The sequence below is a fragment of the Limulus polyphemus genome, unplaced genomic scaffold (assembly GCF_000517525.1).
Source record: "Limulus polyphemus unplaced genomic scaffold, Limulus_polyphemus-2.1.2 Scaffold1541, whole genome shotgun sequence".
NCBI classification, from domain to species: Eukaryota; Metazoa; Arthropoda; class Merostomata; order Xiphosura; family Limulidae; genus Limulus; species Limulus polyphemus.
In genome coordinates this window covers 111109-118066 of record NW_013667151.1, presented here as the reverse complement: position 1 = coordinate 118066, position 6958 = coordinate 111109, and the positions used below count along the sequence as shown (strand labels likewise).

The following is a 6958-nucleotide window of genomic DNA, read 5'->3' as shown; positions in this document are numbered from 1 at the left end:
AAAAAACTACATGAATATATACAGTCCAATGTGAGTTTTACCAATATCTAGATATGATACACAATGTATTAAAAGTTAGAGACAAGTGTTGCGTCATCGAGATCATGTGATCCTTTACTTTGGCGAATGTTCTACTTCTTACTAGATAAAGGGTAGGCTGGTATATAAAAGAGGGGAAGGTAATGTGTGTGCAGATAGTGAGTAATTGAACTGCAGTCAGAAGTATTATTGACATTCGTTTGTTTAGCGCGATTGTTGAAGTTGTGTGTATCGGTAAAGTTATATTCGGAAAGAATAAACCAGTTTTATTAAGTAAAGACTTGTGTCGTTAAAATTTCGTCGGAACGAAGTTACGGAAAAATCAATTAACAAATTGGTAAAACATTCACTTACAGACGTCCTCCAGTCAGGAATGCCTTAACCTGTGCTACAATTTGCAACAGCATACCAACAACAACAACAAAAATATTGTTGCAATATACTGTGTAGTCCCATACTGTTTTACTTATTACCATCTAAACCAACTTCTGAAATCTGAAAATAATTGTTTATTTATAATGAAAAATTTCAGAAAGTAATAGGAAATATTTATTTTAAATAAAATATGACGTAAAAGTTAGTTTATTTCGTGTGTTTTTATTTTTGATATTTTCTCTTGTTTTTTAATTCGTACTAGTGCCAAGTTCGTTAAGATAAAGGCCTGTGCGCTCGAAAACAAACCAAATTTCTAAGCTGAACATCATAAGAAAGCCTAATATGAGCTAGTATGTTTTTGAGCTTCTTTTTTGGGTGGAGAGCGGTACCAATAAAAACTATTTTAATAAACAACGCTTATTCCTAAATTAAGACTATTCATCTTGAATGCAATTTTATTTTATTTTTTCAAACTCAAAACAATAAAAAAGTGAAATCTGGACATTTAAGCTATACATAATGCCTTTATATCATTCGATTGTAATTAATATTGTTACGTCTCCGTCGCCCTTGGTTCACAATAGTATTTTGTTCAAATAAGTATTATGTCGAATACTGCCTTTTAAACTGTGTATAGTCCATACTTCTAAATGTTATTTTGTACCACTAGTTTTCTTTGTTTTGTTTATTGGTGGAAAGAAAATTGTCTTCGAACAAAAAAAAAAATTGAATATATTACAAGTTATATTTATTATAATTTTAATATTTAGCTTGGTTTAAGAATGACTGACTTAAGTAGGCGACAACGTTTAATTTGTTAGACTTTAGTAAACAAACCACATGAACTGTAACAAGAAATTACATTTTGATGTCAAGGGCGGCAGTGAAAAGGGTCTATAATCGATTTTTCAAATCCGGTGCAAATTTCTTCAAACCAAATTTAAGATATAGAAGAGCGCTTTTAAGGAGCTACAAACTTAACTCTAATCATTAGTTGTGTATATGTAATCCTAGTTCTTTCCTAAATAAACTAAATTCACCTTACAGGTTCACACCACGCCCAGTCGGATGAAAGCTTTTTGATAGGCACACGTGATTATTAAGTGATATTAATGTTGTTAACATTCGTCTTATTTCCCACTTGGGAACGATCACAGACTGCTTTCAAGGACGAGAACCCGCGCCTTAGCAACAACCATTCTGCTGATCAGCGTCTGCTGCGTACTGGAAACCTGAATATTTCTGGGAGAGAGAGGATCGAACATACGTGTAACACCCAGTTTATAAACAATGTACATAAACCAGTGCTTTAGAAAGAGCCTTAGAATGTTGTAGCAAAAGACTGTGATCCATATTTGGTCTTTATACATTTCTCACACAGAGGTGAATATCTAATTTTATATTCACATATTATACAACAGAGGTGAATATCTAATTTTATATTCACATATTATACAATTGCACACCTTTTGCTCTAGACGGTAAACATACATACATCGTTTTTTGTTGTTGTTGTTGTTGTTAACCCGGTAGTATTTTATAAATATGCGTACTTAGTTGGGTGCCTGTTGTCACGTGATCATTTTCGTATAGATGTTCCTTTATCAAAGTCATGTATTTGAAAACTGCACATACCGAACTATTGGTGAACTGTCCTAAAACATATTTGTTAACGAAATCATAGTAATTAAACATGTGAATTAGGACATTTCGAGCTGTTTATAAACAACGGCTTTCAATAAACTGTGTATGATTTCCAGTAACTTATTACTTAATCATATTTCGTATCTAAGTCACAGATGTCTCGGTGCAATACAAAGCGGGTGGCGGGATCGAATCTCATCATCGAACCTGCTTGTCCTTTCAGCGAGGGGACATCATAACGTTATGATCAATCAAACCTTTCGATTTGAATAACCCATGAGTTGGCGGTGGGTACTGTTGACTAGTTTCCTTCCCTTTAGTGCTTCACTTCTACATCAGGGACGACTAGGGCAGAAAGCCCTCAAGTAGCTTTGCGCGAAATTCAACAACACGCACACAAACACTATCTTAATTAAAACTATAGTATACCTTTTAACTGTTAACACGAACAGTCGATTAATACGCGTGTGCGAACACGTTACTTTATCTGTATGATATTTTGATGTTTAATGAATGTCGAATATATATGTGTTTTTCGATCACAGACCATGCAACAAATGAAACTAACGATTTCTTTCAGTTAATTTATGTTATATGAACAGTAATACACACATACACACATAAAAAAACTGACCTAGTTTCTTAAACACAGTCTTGGACAGCGAATTTATCATTTTCAAACCACAATCTTTTAAATAGATCTAAATTCGGCTTTGATTTTTATAAAACTTTTCATGGTAAAATGAACGCTAACGTCATATAGCATAATGAAGTTTGACAGAAATTGCGTGAAAGATACACATACATAGATGTGTAATAAATAAACTACTGGGAATTTTCTAAAATAAACCGGGAAAACATATTAATAGACACTATGTGAATATTTGTGCAACATATGTAGCACTAACATTCCTTTTGATAGGCCTGAATTACGGGTACTCCACTCCTCCTAAAAAAAAACAACAACATGGAAGTGACATCCGTGCAATACATCATGTTTGTTAACACAATAAAATTTATTCTACTAGGACATGGCAGAAAACCGAAATACAATATTTTCCACAGAAATCCGAGGCGTTTAGGTGGGATACAAAATAGACACGTCCAAGTATCGCGTGCAAGAGTTCGTCTCTTTCTAGGTTGCGTGGAAAACTTTCAAGAAAAATGCAGTGCTTACATATTATCAGTAAGAAATTACAATGTGTTCCCAGCTGGAAACGCGTCGTCTGGTTTGAATGTCAATGACATGATATGGCTATAAGCTTCGATCGATACGCGGAATACTGCGTACACATGTATCTTTTCTAGCTTGGGTGGGGGGAGGAAAGAAAACAAACATATCAAACCAGACTTAATCACACTTTAGCGGCTATTAAATTAAACTTGATAGGATTATGTTTATACGTAAATGTAAAACGGACTTTTCAGAAAGGGTTATTACAGATGCACTCATAAAATAAAAGCTCATTTTTCTATAAACTATTTAATTATATTATTATTTTAAAACGTAATCCTGAACTTCTGTTTTTCGTTAATTAATTATTTCACCACTGCAATGACACCGTGATAATGTAAAATGTACCGGAAAGACCCTTCCATCTATATAAATGTTCTCTTACACGATTGTTATTCGTGCAATTGGTGATATAAATAGTGTTTAGGCCAATATTTTCTCTTCCATATTCCAGCCGGCCTGTAGAGCGCTGGTATTATACGAAAGGCCTCTTCGGCACTGAATATGGCGGACATAGTGTGGTTGACATATTATTACATATTCTTCTTTCCTTTCACTCATTAACTCTTAGTATAACCACACAAAGCTAACTCAAAAGAATATAGCCCGCAGAAAAAAAAAATGAAGGGGGGGTCAAGTAACTCAAGTTTGAAAAAAATATGAAATCGAAATACAAATACCTTATGATTTTCCAATAACATAGAAGAAGAATGGTACATATGTTGTAATTTTTTCTTTTCGAAAATCCAGGGAGGGTCAAGTGACCCCCCCCTTCCCCTTTCTGCTATGGACCCTAAACTGAACAAAAATTACCCGGCATGGCCAGGTGGTTAGAGCACTCGACTCGCAATCTGAGGGTCGCGGATTCGAATCCCAGTCCCACCAAACATGCTCGCCCCTTTCAGCCATGGGGGCGTTATAATGTGATGGTCAATTCCACTATTCGTTGGTAAAATAGTAGCTCAATAGTTGGCGGTGGGTGGTGATGACTAGCTGCCTTATCTCTAATTTTACACTGCTAGCGCAGATAGCTTTGCGCGAAATTGAAAACAAACAAACAAACTGAACAGAAATAGACATGATGAAAGTTGTGGGAAACAGGTATAGACAAAATTCTCGAAATTGTTATTTTTTTTTACAAATGAACACATATCGAAAACGTATTAAAGGTCGCAGATTCTAATATTATTTTCCCTCCAGTGGCACGCTAGGAACCGGGTTTTGATACACGTAGTGGGCAGAGCACAGATAGCCTATTCTGTAGTTTGTGCTTAACCACAAAGAAACAAATCATCCAAAATCATTTCTAGTCTCGTAAGTTACTTTAAATATGGGGAAATATGACGAAACTGGGGAAGTTGGAGACACGCAAGACATCGTTCAACGCTGACGTTATTTTTTAAAAAAGTGTTCGTATCTGCTTTTTATAAGACTCGGTTTCTCAATTTTCTGATGGAAACTGATTTGTAGCGATCAGTTAATTGTTTGATTATTTCAATTCTAAATATTTATTTGTTGTATCTGTGTAAATATTTTATGCTTGTTTGTTTGTTTTGAATTTCGCTACCTGCGCTAGCCGTCCCTAATTTAGCAATGTAAGACAAGAGGAAAGGCAGCTAGTGATCACCACCCACCGCCAACTCTTGAGCTACTCTTTTACCAACGAATAGTGGGATTGACCGTCATATTATAACGACCCCACGGCTGAAAGGGCGAGCATGTTTGGTGGGACGGGGATTCGAACCCGCGACCCGCAGATTGCGAATCGAGTGTTCTAACCACCTGGCCATGCCGGCCCGAAATATTTTATGAAATGACCAGTTTGAATGTTAACTGGTCTGTCATTTTGATAATTGGAACATGAGTTAAAGTGGCAAATCTCCAATGTTTATTAATCACCGTATCAGTAAATATTGTGAATCTTCAGTGCTCCAAGATGGCTTAGAATACATCAAAGAACATGCAGACCCCTCTGGCTTCCGGTAACTTAAAACCTTCGTCCTTTATGGACGTAATACGAGCTAAAAGTTTCCTTTGCTTTTCTCATCCCTATAAATCAAAACAAAACGTACAATTATAAATTTAAAATGTTTAATTTCATTTTCCCGAAAGCCGCTTGAAGGGGTCGTCTGTTTTAATCCCTCGCACCACTATACAGTACTGTGTTGTCTGACAGTCGATTAGTCAGTTTGTAGACACTAAAATGACGTCACATATGGGGAAGCTTAACGCTGCAACTTGTACTGTCATGGACGTCAGTTAAACGTGCGCATGCCATGAATCACGAGAAGAATTATGCACTCTGTATGCTGCAACAGCATGACATGTGAACTTCAAAAGCAAGAAACGAAAATATTTGTTACTTTTAATTTTGGTTTCATTTACTCTTGAAACAGAACAAATCTAGTTTATGTAAGATTAACGTTTTTTCAATTAATATTTCAGAAAACCAACCAGGTTTGAGGCTAAGACTCCATTATCATCGTCAACATCGCCAGACGGAGATAACTCACCAGGTCTTATAAAGTGAGGCTAAGACATCACCATAGCCGACTACATCACAAGAGAGAGATAACTCGCCTTAAGTTATAAGGTAATGAAGATTTATTGTTTTGTAAATATATTTGACTAATGTTGCTTTTAACTACCACACTTTATGTAAAAACTATCTTGTCGACAAACGAGTGTCAGTCACCAATACGAACCGAACGTTTGTCCTAATTTTTACCCTGACATATTTTTTGGTTTGTTTGTTTGTAATTAAGCACAAAGCTACACGATGGGCTATGTAGGTCCGCAGACATACCGCTGTGCCACTGGGGGGCTTTATTTTTGGAAACACTCCTAAATGTCTCTAAATAGCACTAAATTAATTTCTTAAAAAAAAATTTTTTTTTGGTTGTTGTTTTTTTCGAGTGCAATCTAAGAATAGTTTCCTTATATTTATATAAAAGAGGTTTTGGTAAAGAAAAAAAAATATATTGCGGTCACTTAGAAAAAGAAAAACCTTTAATAAGATTCGAAGTAAACATTTGAAATGGTTATTCTTTTGTGTCATACTTGACCTAGGTAGTTTCAGTGGATGAAGCTTAAATTGGCAATATATATATATATTCACAGAGATAATGAATTTTTAGTCATTGGCCTGTATCTTTTACCTTTGTTATCTAAGTATACAAATGCGGAAATAATTAGTTAGTGCACTTAGAAAGCGGCACACGGAAAAAGCGACAAAAGAGCCAGCGGCAACAATGACATAGGAATCTGAGAGATGTAAAACATGTAAAAAATGCATTTAGTACTTTAGGAAACTCGTCCGCTGGTGGCTCGGCGGTAAGTCTAATAAGGGCTTACAGCGCTAAGAATCGTGTTTTGATTCCTTTGGCGGGCAAAGCACAAATTACCAATTTTTTAGCATTGTGTGCTTAACAGCAAACAAACAAAATACAAGAACCTGTTTGAAGTTGAGAGTAAGTTTTTGTACATGGCACATTTTCTGGATATTTTAAGATTTCCTTTTGAGACTAGAAACAAGTCATTTGACGGATTTGTTGGGATTGTGGTTTAATCATGAGCTTGTTATTTATCGGGTAGCTAAGGCGCTCGACTCGTAATCTGAGGGTCGTGGGTTCGAGTCCCCGTCAAACCAAACATGCTCGCCCTTTC

General features: G+C 35.7%; 1 protein-coding gene and 1 long non-coding RNA gene across 7 annotated transcripts in view; one reads left to right on the top strand and one right to left on the bottom strand.

The window, feature by feature from the left end:
- Positions 1-6958, bottom strand: part of LOC106464014 (retinoic acid receptor RXR-alpha-A-like) — a 98939-nt gene that overhangs the window by 30088 nt on the left and 61893 nt on the right. The window contains exon 1 of one of the 6 annotated variants that reach the window (XM_022391667.1): positions 1455-1473. The exons of the other annotated variants lie outside the window; for them this stretch is intronic. The gene's annotated coding sequence lies outside the window, so the exon portion shown is untranslated. Of the gene's footprint in view, positions 1-1454; positions 1474-6958 lie in introns of those variants that run through there. 6 annotated transcript variants of the gene reach the window in all.
- Positions 1-6958, top strand: part of LOC111086905 — a 29046-nt gene that overhangs the window by 2854 nt on the left and 19234 nt on the right. The gene's annotated exons all lie outside the window — the stretch shown is intronic.